Consider the following 15,286-nt stretch of genomic DNA (forward strand, 5'->3'; position numbering starts at 1 on the left):
TTAACTGTTACCCAGTGTAAGGCTCTGGAGCAGCTCCCCATCACTTCAGACCTGTGTTTGGGCCTAGGGACAAAGCCTTCATTGATTGTTTCCAACAGATTGGCTTTCTTCACTGACCTATCCTTCTTTGTTTCCTTCCCTTTCACTCCATTCTTATTCCTTTCTCTTCTTTCATTAAAATAACTTGCAAATCTTGCAATTCAAATCTCAGCTTCCATGCCCTGCCTCTCAAAGGTCTCCTTGACTGCCCAGTCTAAAATAGCTCCCTAGGCACTTGGCATCATTCAGCGTTATCTGATATTTTCTCCATGCAATCAGGGGTTTGCTCAGTTCACTCATGCCTCTGTTGCTCCTAGAACAGTGTGTGGAATGTATTCTAATAAGGGCTTAATACTTGATGAATGGAGTATGAAACTATCTTACTTTGGATTAAGAAAAAAGTGGTATATGAAAGATCACAGTGGAATCAACAAACAGTATGAAATGATTCTTTTGCTTTACAGAGGTGGACTTTCTTTTAATTTAACCTTTTGAGTCCTGTCTGTGTGTAAGATACTGTCTAGACCTAGACAAAAAAGGATAGGTCAGTGACAAAGGCAAATCTAGGTCCCGTGAGACCCAGAGTCTGCCAGATATTTGGTTGAGGTCCTCGAAAATGAGTGCTCTGTTTGTTGACCTGTAAACAGACAGTAGTAGCGCCCAGGTCCAGAAGAATGAATAACTGATATTACTTTGCCAAACTGTTAGAGTGAATTATCTTTAGGATAAAAATGCCTTTCGTTTTTTTTTTTTTTTCTTGCAGTTTAGAGAGAAGACTGTTTTGAAGTAGAGAGAGTTTTCATTGATAAAATGTGAAATCTTTTTAATGGATGTATAGAGCTTATTTCTACATTTATTTGAATCCTGTTGCCACCTCTAAGAGGAATTGGAGAGGGTCATAGTAGGTTTGGTGAAATAATTTAGCCTTTTGGGTACACTATCCTCATCTGCAAAATGAGGACACTATACCTCCAAATGGAGGAAAGTGTTCCGCACACATTAGGTATTCAACAAATGTTTCTTCAGTGAACTAAGAATGCTAACTAATCATGGTTTTAGTACTATCATATTAACAGCTAGTTAATTTATTTATGAAGCACTTAAGTGTTAGGTGCTGGGCAAGTATCAATACACTTGACTTCATTTAGTCCTACCTATCCCATAAGATAGGTTGGTTCTGTATTTATCCCCGTTTCACAGTTTAGGTAGCTGAGGCAGCTGAGATTGAAACCCAGGTCTGCCTTAACCCTCACAATCAACCTTTGCCTTCCTCGCTCTAAAGCAGTACCAGACCAGCGTCTCTTGTCTACCTGGTCAGTTGTGTTGACCCAAACCCATGTTCTTCTACCTTCTAGGGTTATCTTAAGTACTCTTTAGAAATTATGGAGCCATAGGGTACTGTGAAAGAGACTGTACTCCAAGAAAGGCCAGCCTCCACAGGGTCCTTTCTGGTGTGACCACCTCTGTCCCCTAGATCAAATGCAGATCTGATGTGTCCCTCCCCTGCTCAGAATCCCTCCGGTGAATCCCTGTCCCCCAAGCCCTCTGTGAGCTGGCCTCTGCCTTCATGTCCAGCTTCCCCTCTGGCCCTGCTCTCCACCTCCGGCCGCAGTAAACCCCAACAAACTGTTCTATACCCAGTCTTTACTTGGAATTCCCTTCCATTGACAAAGTCCCTTTCATCCTCTGGGAAGTCTTTCCCAGTGTTGCAAGGCGGACTTGGTTACTCCTGCACCCATCTCTGCAGGGACCCCTGGTTCTAACTTGGGTGTTTAAGCTTTTCTCTGCCTGCCAGACCATGAGCTCTGTGAAGGTAAGGGTCAGGTCTTGTCTTCTTCCTACCATCTGTGCTTGGCACACATCAGGTATTTGTTGTATGAAGGGAGAAAGGAGAATAAAATAATTCAAAAGTGGTCACAATATTCATGTTCCTTGAACACGAGTCTTTTCTTCTGAGTACTCAAAGTACATTCATATGTAGCTTGTTAAGACCCCATCGAGTTATGTCTGCGGTGATTGTCAGTCAACGCAATGGGCCAGGCACTGCTTCCAGGTGATGCCGTGCTGAGCACAGTGGCAGGATGTGCCAGGAGTTAGGTGGGAAGCAGAGTCTACCTAGCAGAGGTGGACTTGAACCTCCAGATTCTGCACCTGAATCTGCTCCAGATCACTGTGGTCAGAGTACTTTACCTCTGAAAGCCTCGGTTGCCTCATCTGTGAAATGGGGGTGGTGGTTTCTACCTCAAAGGGTGGTTGTAAGGATTTCATGAGATAATTCACTTAGCATGCTGCCTGGTACATTCAGATGCCCGGTACTATAAATTAAAACACAAAGGGATCCTGCGATTGCCATTTTTATCCTTATGGGTTCCTAAGCAACCTCAGGGAATAAATCGGTAAATACTACGGTTTTCACATTGAATTTCCATGTCCAGGAGTGAGAAATTCCATACTCACTGTGAGTTAAAACAAAGTCTGACGCTTTTTCCTGAGATGACTTCAATAACATCTTTATGGTGGGGGCTTGAACGATGGTGGAGTATCTGCACCTAGGCATCTGTCACAGTCAGGTTTGTAAAGCATATTAGGTTATATTTGTCCATCGAATGTTTATAGTTGGCCCTATGAAAAACCAGAAGTTTATATACCACAGAAGTTTGGGTTAGAGTTAGCGAATGATCAAAGCTGTTCACGTTCAGATGGAAAAGCCATTTGACCGTAAGTACTATTTGGTCATCTGAATTTGTAAATTGCTGATTGATAAATGCCAGCAGAGGGGTCAATGGGAGTTCCTTCTCCCCTCCTCCCATCCATCCATCATCTGTCTGTTAAGAAATGGAAGGAAGGACTGGGGTTTCAGGCCAGCACTTTCACAAGGACCCTGGAATAACTGCCTACTTTCACACAATGGAAAGTGTCCATTTCTGCCCTGTGGCCCCATCTTCTCAGTGGCACAGGGCTTTTGGGGCTGCTGCAGTCAGTGGTAAGCAGAGCTGAATAACGGTGTTGTCTCCTGGGAAACGGGCGCATTTTCCTGCTCTTGGAAGAACCTCCACGAGAGGGCAGAAAATGTCAGTCGTTTCTTGCCCATGTTCCTGCAGTGGGCCTCTCTGGTTGCAGCCCCCCTTGTCCCTTTGTTGGTCTATTCCCAACAAAGCAGCCAGAGCGATCCTTTTAAAATGAAGTTCCGAGCTTGTCACCTTTCTACCCCTGTGCAACAGCTTCCCACTGCAGAGTTAACACCCAGGTCCTTACAGTGGCCTTTCCTTACCCCTGACCTTGCCTCCCCTTTCCCTCCTCTTCTGCTTCAACCAGCAGGTTTCCTTGGTGTTTTCCAAACACTCCAGGCACATGTCCCTTCAGGGCCTTTGCCCCTGCTGGTCCCTCAACCTGAAATGCTCTTTCACATCCGCAAGGCTCACTCTCTTACTCTGTTCAGGTCTCTATTAGAATATCCTACTACTGTCCTATGTAAAACATCTCTCTCTTTACCCCGCCTTATTTTTATTGGGTCTTCCTAATCGCTCACACATCAGGAGCTTAATTATTTGTTCATTGTGTCTGTCTCCCCACTAGAATGATAGGGTAGGTCAGCAATCCTCAACCCTTTTGGCACCAGGGACTGGTCTCATGGAAGACAGTTTTTCCACGGACAGGGGTGAGGGGGATGGTTTCGAGATGATTCAAGCCCATTACATTTATTATGCACTTCATTTCTGTTATTATTACATTGTAATATGTAATGAAATAATTATACAACTCACCATAATGCAGAATCCGTGTGAGCCCTGAGCTTGTTTTCACTTGCCACTCACTGATGGGGTTTTGATAAGAGTCTGCAAGCAATTGATTTATTATGGTCTCTGTGCAGTCAGACCTCTCTCTGCTAATGATAATCTGTATTTGCAGCCGCTTCCCTGTGCCAGCATCACTGCCTCAGCTCCCCCTCAGATCATCAGGCATTAGGTTCTCATAAGGAGCGCGCAGCCTAGATCCCTCGCATGTGCAGTTCACCGTAGGGTTTGTGATCCTATGAGAATCTAATGGAGCCACTGATCTGACAGGAGGCAGAGCTCAGGCCGTAATGCGAGCGATGGGGAGCGGCTGTAAATACAGAAGAAGCTTTGCTTGGTCGCCCGCCACTCACCTCCTGCTGTGCGGCCCGGTTCAGGGGGGTTGGGGACCCCTGGGGTAGGTGATTTGTTTTAGCCACAGCACCTAGTCGACACTCAGTACATATCTGGAATGAAGGCCTGAATGTATGGGGAGACCAGGGGCTGGTTCTGGCTCCCTGGTGGGTCACGGGCCAGTCTCTCATCTGTCTGTGTCTCTGGGGGTTGTGAGGTTCAAGCCGGGTAGCATGCACAAACGCCTTGTGAACAGTGAAGCACTAGGGAAATGGAAGGTATTATTCTGAACAAGATTAATTGCATGCTCAGCCTTTTCGGATTGGTTCTCTGTGTGCATTGCTCCAAATGCTGTGCTGGCCCTGCTGCACTTGGTGCTGGGTAAGGAAGAGGGAGGAGACTCCAATTGACTTTTGGCTGAATGGTGCCTCTGATGAAGCCAACATGGCAGTTCTGGAGGTAGGTACTGTTTTTCACTGGCTGAGAACCCTGAACAGTTGACCTGAAGATTCAGAGAGAATCCTAAGTAAGGAACAAAAAAGGACAAGGCCAGAAAAAGGGGCTCTTCCGTTCTAAAGCCACTGTTGATTCCAAGGGAGAATGGGAAAGCAATCTCTTAGTGTGTCCTCCCTTCTCCCTACAATGTTGTACATGACATAGGAAAGGTGGAATTACTAGAGTGGGGGTGTGGCAAGTAGTTGGATGTGAGTAGTTTGAAAACACACCCTCCCCCTTTTATGATGTGTCACAAAAATACACATTCTGTAGTGTTTCTTTTGCCCTTAGTTCTTGATTTTGATCAGATGAAATGTTCTTTGCAGGCGCCAAAATTTAGGTCCTTCCCTCCACCTCCCTTCTTTTTACAAAGGTGTTTCCAGATTGTAGTTCCTGGTAGGGTGGATATTTGTCTTTCTTCTGCTCATTTTCATTTATCTATTTTCTATCTTTCTTGCCCTTTTCAATTAAATTCCACGTTGCTTTGTTTTTCCAGCCATTTGTCCTCTTCCGCTGTCACCCCTCCTCAGCCTGCCGCTGCTGCCGTTTCTTCCTTTCCCTCCCCACTGAGCCCTCATCTTTTGAGTCTGTTTCTTTCCTCGCTTCCCATCCACTCTGTGGGAGCTGAGGCTGATCTTGGTCTCCGGATGCTCTTTCTTCATTGTCCTGCTTCTCTGGTTTCTGTGGCTTCATGCTTTCCATTCTGTGACTGAGCTGGCTTTTACCTGCATTTGTTCCAATTTGAGAAGGAAAAGAGTCAGGAGAAGAGCAGCAGGCCCTGAGAGCGCTCTTTGGTTGAACAAAGATAATGGGGGTCTAGGAAGAGAAGAGACAGGAGGATGGAGGGATATGGATGTAGTGGGCGTAGGGGACGTCGGGAGAGTTTGCTTCTGATCCTAACTTTTTTCCATAAAGATTCTTCCCAGTCCTTTGGGGAGAAGTAGGATTCAGTTGGGGGTCAGAGGTTGTAGCTTAGAGCAGTGGGAAGAGGATTGGATGGATGGTGAAGACATAGGCTCTGGCCTGAGGTCTGCTGTGTGATGGGACCCAGAACAGGTCACCTATTGTTGTGGGCCTTCAGTTTCCTCACTGGTGAAGTCAGGGTTTTGATCCAGATGAGTTTCTTTCAGCTGTATATTTTATAAATTTCTGAACCTGTGCTTCTTTTGGTGAGGATTCTCTGATTCTTTTATCTTGCATGGGTCATTACTCTGCAGAATCTTCCACACTCTTATTTAAGAATCGCCTGTGTGTGTGTCTCTCTCTGCGTGTGTGCGTGAGTGTGTGCCTGTGTGCATTAGGGATAGAGGTTAGAAGGGGTGTTCTGGCCCAGCTGGCCAGATGAGAGGGGCAAAGGGCTCCTTTCCTTTGTGCCCTCATGAGAGGGATTTACTGTGGAATGCAGGAGCTCTGTGGTCTACCCTGAAATAAGAATACAGGTGGCAGGTCACAGTTCTTTGTTTAGGAGAGGTCAATTTATGGAGACTTAAGGTTCCTTGTATTCCTGGTAGTCTTGGTTTTGGTATGGTGTGTTCAGTCCTGTCAGCTGACCTACACTGACCTTCAGACACCACTTGGTTTGACATAAATCTGTAGACTTCAAATGTTAGAAATAACCATGTGAGATTACTGTCTGCGTGGGTTCAACCTGAATATGAAATTGGGGAAACGTAGTGTTTACCGTGTTGTGAATGTAAAGCTTGAGCTATGAAATATAAAATGAGCTAATAGGACTTTATTTTCCAATATAGACTATATAGCAGAGGGTGTCCTAGAGTCAGAGGGGCCTTAGAGACCCTAAATAGAGGTGCTGAAACTTTATTTTTTGAAGGAGAAATCTTTTTTTTCCCCCCACACAAAGTATTATGGAGAATGATGTATAAACTTGATACAAACTTTATCATAGCTATATTTTTCAAATTTATTACATTTATTAATTCAATGAGAGCAGTGACTTAGCCTAGCAGTTCAAGTCTTCTCCAGTGTATTAAATTCTGGTAGATAATACATTTAAGTGAATGCAATCTTTTTAGATGTAAATATAATTGAAACCATATTTTCCAAAATGAAATTTAAAAGGAAAGTTTGTAAAGTCCCAACATTCCTCCATTAGAACCTATGGTTCCCCTGATTTCAGTTTGGAGACCACCAGTGCAGAGAGTGAAAATAAACTAATCATCGATCCAAGGAGCTAGGAAATAAACCAAAGCAAAAAAATAAGGGAGAAATTAAACAGGTCCCAAACACCACTTATCTAGGCCTCCCATTTTTCTTATATTGAAGCTGTTAATGTCGAATTATATACATGGTGTGACAAATTCTAGACTTTCAAGTCTAGATAGTTAGCCCCATTCTCTTAGAATAAACAAATAAGCAAAACAAAACCCAAAATCAAAGGCACCATCTCCTGGTAGTGCTTATTCCTCCTAAGCTGAAGTAATCCAAGTCACCTTTGGACATCGCTGATCCTCAGAAGGCTCTCACTGTGGAACTGAACTCTGTGTTGTGCCCTGTCCTTCCCTCCATTGTTTTATGCGTTCCCCTGGGGGCCTGCAGAACACGTGTAATCCCTTGTCTGCATGGCAGACCCTCAGATATTTGTGACAGTGACCGTTTAGTCATGAGCCTTTTCTCCTTTGGCAAAGCAGTCCCAGTTCCTTCAATTGTTCCTCATAGGACAGCATGGTTTCTGTGTCCCTGCAGCATCCTTGTCACTTTCCTCTGAACATGTTGTCAGTTTTGTCTATATTTCTAATAAAGTATTCCATGGCCCAGGTATGTCTGAGAGGTATAGAGAAGAGCTGGACCGTAACCATTCTTAATGAACTTACTAGATTTTCTTCAATGTAGCGTTGAGCAGAATTAGCATTTTGGGTGGCTGTCTCAGTGATAACTCACACTTGGTTGATTATTGACTAAAATCCCCACTGATATCCAACTATTAAATGGCGTTTTGCTTCATTCTGAATTTTTTCAGTTGATTGGTTTGGAACCAAGTGCAGGACATTTATTCCTCAAGAAATATTGGGATAATGGAAGGGTAGAGATTATAGTTTAAGTATTCTTACATCCAACTCAGTATATTTCCTACTGTGGTCTACTTGAAGTATCAGTTTTTGTTTTCAGTTTCTAGGAGTTCTATGTTTTTATGGAATCTGTGAGTAAGTTAGTGATTTTAAAAGGAAGTAAGCTAAGCAACTTTTTAAAGCCTGCTTCTGGTCTTGTGAGGAATCTAGAGTCATTTACTGACCTTCGTCATGAATTGTTTTTCACTCAATTTAGCTGTGTTACAGAAACAAAGGCTATTTCAATTCTATAGTGGTGAATCATTTCACCAAATGCGAAAGTCGTCAAGAATTTTTTATGCTTGTGTCTATGTTTAACTGAGTTTAATGCAGAGGTTTTGATAATGGATGCCTTTTTAATAAATATTACTGTATACATCTAATTTATGGTAATTATTCCTTTTGATTAGTAATCTTGGTAATTGTGTAATTCAGATGTTTTATATCCTTGTCGATTTTGTCTGCTTGCTCTATCAGCTATTGAGAGAGCCATGTTAAAGTTTCCCACTGTGATTGTGAATTTGTCAGTTTTTCTTTTATATATTTTGAAGCTATGTCTGTATTAGGTGCATACAGATTTAATACTGTATCATCTTGTTTAACTTACACTGTATGATGAAAAGTTCCTCTTTCTCTAGTAATATGTCTTGGTTTAAAAACTACTTTGATATTGTTTTGGCTCTACTAGCTTTCTTTTGGTTAGTGTTGCATAGTGTATCTTTTTACTTAAACTTTCTGTGTTATTTTTAGCGTGTCTCTTGTAAGCAACATATAGGTATTGTAACTGTTATCGAATTAAAAATGCATACCTAACTGTCTCAGTATTGTATTTGGGTCAGTCTGTTTATATTTAATATAATTGCTGATATAGTTGGATTAATATCTATCATATAACTCTCTATTTGACACATGTTTTATGTTCTTAATTTCTCCTGTCTTATGTTTTTGAGTATTTTCTATTTTGTTTTTTACTCTGTGACTTGTTAGCTTTACATTCCTTTACTATTCTGTAAGTGGTTACTCTCAACATACATGTAGATTTGACATATTATAAATATAGTAAGTTATTACTTTTAACATTTTTCCAGAACTGTTAGATACTCTAATTCCACTTCCCTTTTATGTTACTGTAGTCAGACATTGTAGTTGTACAAATACTTTACACTCCATGACATTTTAATTATTATTTTGTACATTAGGTATTAATTATATTTACTCACTTCATTGTGCCTCACTGCCTCTTTTTTTTTAAGTTTATAGTTCATAGTGTTTTTATTTATTTAATTTAATTTTTTTTAAATTTTATTTATTTTTGGCTGCATTGGGTTTTCGTTGCTGTACGCGGGCCTTCTCTAGTTGTGGCAAGCGGGGGCTACTCTTCGTTGCAGTGCATGGGCTTCTCACTGCAGTGGCTTCTCTTGTTGTGGAGCACAGGCTCTAGGTGTGTGGGCTTCAGTAGTTGTGGCACACGGGCTCAGTAGTTGTGGCTCGCGGGGCTCTCGAGCGCAGGCTCAGCTTAGTTGCTCTGCAGCATGTGGAATCTTCCCAGACCAGGGCTCGAACCTGTGTCCCTTGCATTGGCAGGCAGATTTTTAACCACTGTGCCATCAGGGAAGTCCCCTCACTGCCTCTTGTATTTTCGTGTTTCTGTTTGAGATCATTTTACTTTTGCTTGAATAAGTTCTTTTAGTAATTATTTTAGTGCTGGCCTGCCGGCAGTGAGTTCCCTCAGTATGTGTCTTAAACATTTCATTTCAACTTCATTTTTAAGAATATTTTTGTTAGGTGGGGAATTTTAGGTCATCACTTACTTTCTTTCATTGTTTTAAAGATACCATTCCATTGTCTTCTAGCTTCTGTAACCTCTCAGAGTGGTTCTGCCCTTTCCAGAGTTTTTATTATATTTTATTCTCAATTCCATAGTTTTCTGATGCTTTTAAGAATATTACTTTTAATTTTTCAGTCTTTATTTTCTTGTTATCAGCAGGAATGTTGGCCTGTTCTGTTCTATTTCATCCTGTCTGGGAAAAAAAGCCATTCCTACCCCAAAGGCTATTTCTGAAGAAACATATAAGTCTTTTAGCTCATTTTGGTTTACCTTCCTTAAAAAAAATGACATTGTGATATTTTCCCCTGGATCTAACCAATTTATATTCAACTGAATTTTGTTGACTTAGATTTGGTTTGGATAGTAAATTTTAATGACCTTTATATCTTACACTGTACGAAAGATGCTTTAAATCAGCGGTTCTTAACCTTTTTGAATCATATGCTCCTTGTACCCTCCTAGGAATCTCTGGTTAAAAGACAAACACTCTCCCCAGATGAATGCTTGAAACTGTGCATATATCTTCATGGGGATTAAGCAACATTTCTCCTACCTCCCATTCCCTCTCAACCCCACCTCTACCCATGGGTTTCAGGATGAGAATCCTTGTATTCAGTACATAAAATAAATGTTGAGTTAAGTGTAAAGGTGTAGATAAATCAATTAATACCTGAGCACTTGCTGTTTGTACCATGACATGTTGGGGAGAGAAGTGTGCTGGGCCTGAAACAGGAAGATCTAGATTTATTTGTGGCTTTGCCACACACTGGACCTGAGAGTAGTATCAGTGTTCTCATTTATAAAATAAAAATCATCATAATACTTCCCAGACATTATTGTGGGAATAAGATGAGAAAATACATGAGAAATCACTTTATGTACTGTTCGTATAAAATAATATATGTATGTCTACAGATATGCATTTATATCTAATATGTGCACACAACATATAGGAAGTAATTTTTGCATTTTCAAACTTTGTTTTAAAGAAATATTTGAGTTGAATACAGTAATTAGAAATAAAAAATTTTGTGCCCACAGCCCTTTCTTTGGAATTTTGCTTGAGGAATGTAAAGATAGTATAACTTAGAGGGTGGGGCAGAAAGCAAGAAGCCCAATACTGTTCATCTGGCTCTGGGATCCTGTTAGTGCCGGTACTAACTAGCACCTGTACTTTTATTCACTTACCTATGACATGGGACAATGCATCTTTTTAAAATTTATTTGTTAAGGATCTTACAACATTCAACACACTGTGCTCTGCAGAGAAGTCTCTAGGTAGAATTACTAACTTTTTTTTTTTTTTTGGTTACTATGAAGAGGTCAAGATTCCAATACTAAAAACAAAAAATCAAATTTGATAATTCACTTAGAGTGCTATATTTATATTATGATAATGGTTTTAATGGCATGTATTAGGAAACATTTATTGTAATATTTAATGTCAATTAGCATTTACCTTCATTGTACTTCTGTCAAAAAATCATCCCATGTAAAGGCTGTGTAGAATACTAGAATACCTTAGAAAACAGAACAGTCTTACTGTCATATGAAAAGGTGACAATTATCAATAAAAAGCATTTATTAAATTCCCATTTTTGTTTGTTACCACAAAAACTATGGTTCATAACATTTTTTGAATCTTTGGATGCCTTTGAGAATGTGATAAAAATCATAAACCTTTCCTTAGAAAACTGGACACACATGCACATAAACAGTTTTGCTCATAATTTTTAGAGGTTCGCAGACCAACTGAGACTCATATGAACTCTTTCTGTGGCCATAGATGAAGAAACCTCACTATAAAAGGATGCACACTTTGTTCTCATTGTCATCATTTGAAACTATAGTATTTGTTTACTGCCTGTCATGCCAGGTATTTTAGAAACTACATAGTTAAGGTTGTTGTCCAGCAAATGACGCTGTTATTAACAAAGTAAACACAGATACATTGTCTATAGAGGGTGAGAGAGAAGAAAGGGAGAGAGGGAAGGAGAACATTAGTACAAGAATACTCAGTGATCAAGATAATACAGCCACCAAGTTATTCAGGGTATTAGAGAACTTGAATTAGAGACCATTGTAGATAAATGAAAAAATATTTAGAATATGCACATCAAGGTCACTGTCCATTTCCATTTTAAATGCCATTGGAAGAGGAGCTGGGAGAGTTGGATGGAATAGTTTATGGTGGCAAATACATTTACTACCTCTTTGGTTTCTTTGGTGAAATCCATACGTGATAACAGCATTTCAGCAGAAGGTTTGATCTTTGAGAATTATTGATGAGTTTTACAAGTAGAATTTCTCTAGGGGGATACTTGATTGTAAAAAATGTTGGTTTAATTTGCCTAATTTTTTTTTGTTTGTGCTTATATTGAGAGATATTTCGTGTGATTATACTTAGTTAAGTTTTCTACCTTAGTTATTCCTGTTTTCCGTGTTACCTGACCTTTAGGGGTTTTACAGGAGTGTTTGGGTGCTTTTGATTTGGCCACAAGAAAGTAACAGGGGAAAGGGGATGATTTTGATGTTGTTCTCAATGGGTTCATTTGGGAAAGTGAAAATTTTGGCCTGCCTATGGCAAAGGTGAACTTAGATGTAAATAGAAGAGGGAAGACTAGAATTCTTTAAAGCAAAATTTAATCAGGCCACTAACATTGCTGGTACCATTTAGTAATAGGCTTTGATAAAAACGGGCAATAAATTTCAGTGGCAGTGGAAAAAATAGGAATTAAATCAATGAGGAACTGTTTATTATCTGTCAACTTAGGAAATAATAAAAAAGAAAGTTTTGGCAAAGTTGGAATGAAAATGATACTCTTGACCAGCACAGGTGGTAATGAAAGTCGATACATTTTTGGAAAGCAGTGGTGACAGTTGTGCCCATTCTTGGCCTCATTTCTGGAATTCTACTCTAAAAAAGTAATTTAAAGCATAAAAACAATACACATGAAAGTATTTATTGTAGTATTTTTTAAATAATATTAGCAAGCTACAAATACCCTTAATGTACAATAGAGGAATGATTAAGTAAATTATAGAACATCAAACACTTGATGGAATGCTATTAAAAATGGTGCCAAAAACTGTAACAACATGGAAAAATGCTTTTGATAGGCGAAAAGTACAACCATATGTGTATTTATGCCATGAGTATAACTATGTAATAATTAGCTGTGCATTGAACAAAGACTGGAAGGAAATAGGAAAAATTAAAAAAGGTTGATAAACTAGGGTGGTGTCAGTATAGATGAAATTTAGATAGCTTTAATTGCTATCATTTTGTTCAAAAATGAAAAATTTAAGACAGTTTTCTAATTTTATGCACTTATGGATTAAGTTCAATATTGAATTAATTGGGAATTTAAGTATTTGGTGTGAAGAATGTTTTTGCTTCTGATGGATAGCTACTGTACCAGAATGATTTATTGAATAGTTCATTCTTTCCCCACTGATTGGAAATGCCACCTTTATTATTACATAATTTCCAAGGCAGGAAATTCTGCCATGGAATTCTGATGGTCTGATCCCTCCCCCCACAGCTCAAACATTATTCTCTCTCTCAAAACTTTTGTTTCTAGTCTTGTGTATTTATTCTTCCAGATGAACTTTACAGTAAGCTTGTTGAGTTTCATTTGACAAATTTAGTTTCAGTTTTAATTACAGTATATTAAATCTACAGATTAATTTGGGAAGATCATTTTGCCTATTAAGCCTTTTATTGTTTCCAGGAGTTTCAGTGAAGTAGCTGAGTGTTTTTTGTTTTTTTTAATTTTTTTAATTTTTTGTTTTTGGAATATAGTGAATTGACAGAAAGGTTATAACACATCTCTATTTTTTCTGCATAGAAGCAGAATGATTCTGATATTGATGCCAACATTCATTTACAAAAATTTATAGTTTTCAATTGCCTGAAACAAAGTATGCAATTAAATCCAGATGGGGAAATAATGGCGACACACTGGAAATCTGTACATTGGAATTTATCTTTGCCATTAATAAAATGAGTGGCCTTTTGAGAAAAGTAGATTTTGAATGGCCACAGTGATTAGAAAGTCCTCAGTCTTAGTCAAAAATTGTCACCTGTGCCTTATCATTTATGCTGTGCTTGTTCCTCAGCACATGATGAGAAGCTCATTCCTTCTGCTGGTCTTCTTGGTAGCTTTATCTAAATCTCCTTTGAGCTTTGTCCAGCTTTTCTGAATGAAAACGTTCTTGTTCATATTCATATTTCCTTTCCCTGTCTTCCTCTCCTGCCACTCCACCCCCCATTCCTTTCTATCTCATTGGGTCTCTTTGTTCATTTCTATATCATCCCCTCCCTCCTCCTCCCACAATATTCTTCACCATATCTTTCTGATCTCTTTGTGATTAGCAAATGAGAGACCCTTTTTATTGCTGAATTATTCTTAGTGCTAAGACTTCTGAGCATCTCTCTTTAATGGCCCTGTCTTATTTCTGACCTGACTGTTATTTATCTTCTTTGACCAATATAAAGCCTGGTATGGTGTTGAAAGGGAGGCATGGTTGAATTATAAAACTCTCCTGTTTGGAGTTGTATTGCATTGAAAAGGGTTGCAAACACTTTCATAAGTTGTGGTCCTGGTTCACCTAACCAAATCAAGTAGTAATATGATCGTTGTTTCGAATAGATACAGATTAGATATCCTTGTGATCTGTGGAAAACTTTGATCTGTTTATACAATTTATTTTCTAGCATTACAAAAATGTATCACCAACAGGTCGGTTCAGATTTTGTCCGTGGATAATTAACAGTCTCTTTAGAAACCGGGAACATGACTAAAGCAAGCTGTTCTTCTGTTTTTAGGAAATGGAATTTCATCTAAGTTTCCTCTGTCTGTCATGTCAGACGTTTGTTATTGTTTTTTGCTTTTCAGATCCTCTTCCTGAACTTCGTTTTTTTTTTTTTTGGAAGCTATTGTATGGTAGATTTTTCTTGGCGTGTTACTTTCTATTGATTATGTGTTTGTGTGTGTGCACGCGTGCACACACACACAGAGAAAGGACAATTCAAAACTGTGAACTGGTTTTTTTTTTTCAGAACTCCACAATGTGTATTTATTCCTATTAAGGATTCAAGATGATGTTTTATGTGTGTGATGGATTGCAAACCACTAGGGAAACATAGCCCGTTTATTTTTAAAATTTTCGCTAGAACAACCATGTAGTTACTGGAAAGAGGAGGTCCACGCTGATTTTTTTTTGGTCCTTGATTGACCTACCTCTTGATATCCTAAGGAATACCATGCTAATTATCATCAAAGGCAAACAGATGTCAAGGAGACTGTGGAGGCTTTTCTGTGTTCACTCTTCTCTCCTGTCACGGGCTGAGGAACTCTCGAAGAGTGGGTTTGTTTTTGTTGGGCAAGCACACAAAAGCCCAGATGCTTCTCCACACTGGGCTGAGCTCTGGAGGCCCTCCAAAGTGGGTGACCCTTCCCACCTCCTGGTTTCCATTTTCCTGCCACTCCCACAAGCTGGGTGGTATGTACCTGCTCCCTGGAGGCCCCCTTTGTATTGCCTTTTTGTGGTTGGGGGAGGGAGCATCCCGAATCCTTGAAGCCTTCCAGGCCCCAGACAATCTGGCAGGCTCATCCCGTCCCTGCTGCCTTGGTTGTAGCACTTATTGAATGGCCCGACACCACCTCTGGATTATGATATGCTGGGGAGCATTAGCCTGCTGCCCATCCATTCTTTCCTTCCTTCCT

At 39.8% G+C, this 15,286-nt stretch overlaps 1 protein-coding gene across 3 annotated transcripts in view; it reads left to right on the forward strand.

Annotated features, from left to right (window-relative positions):
* ARHGEF28 (Rho guanine nucleotide exchange factor 28) overlaps positions 1 to 15,286 on the forward strand; it is a 278,789-nt gene that overhangs the window by 74,421 nt on the left and 189,082 nt on the right. The window lies entirely within an intron of this gene.

Source organism: Tursiops truncatus, chromosome 3, assembly GCF_011762595.2.
Source record: "Tursiops truncatus isolate mTurTru1 chromosome 3, mTurTru1.mat.Y, whole genome shotgun sequence".
NCBI lineage: Eukaryota > Metazoa > Chordata > Mammalia > Artiodactyla > Delphinidae > Tursiops > Tursiops truncatus.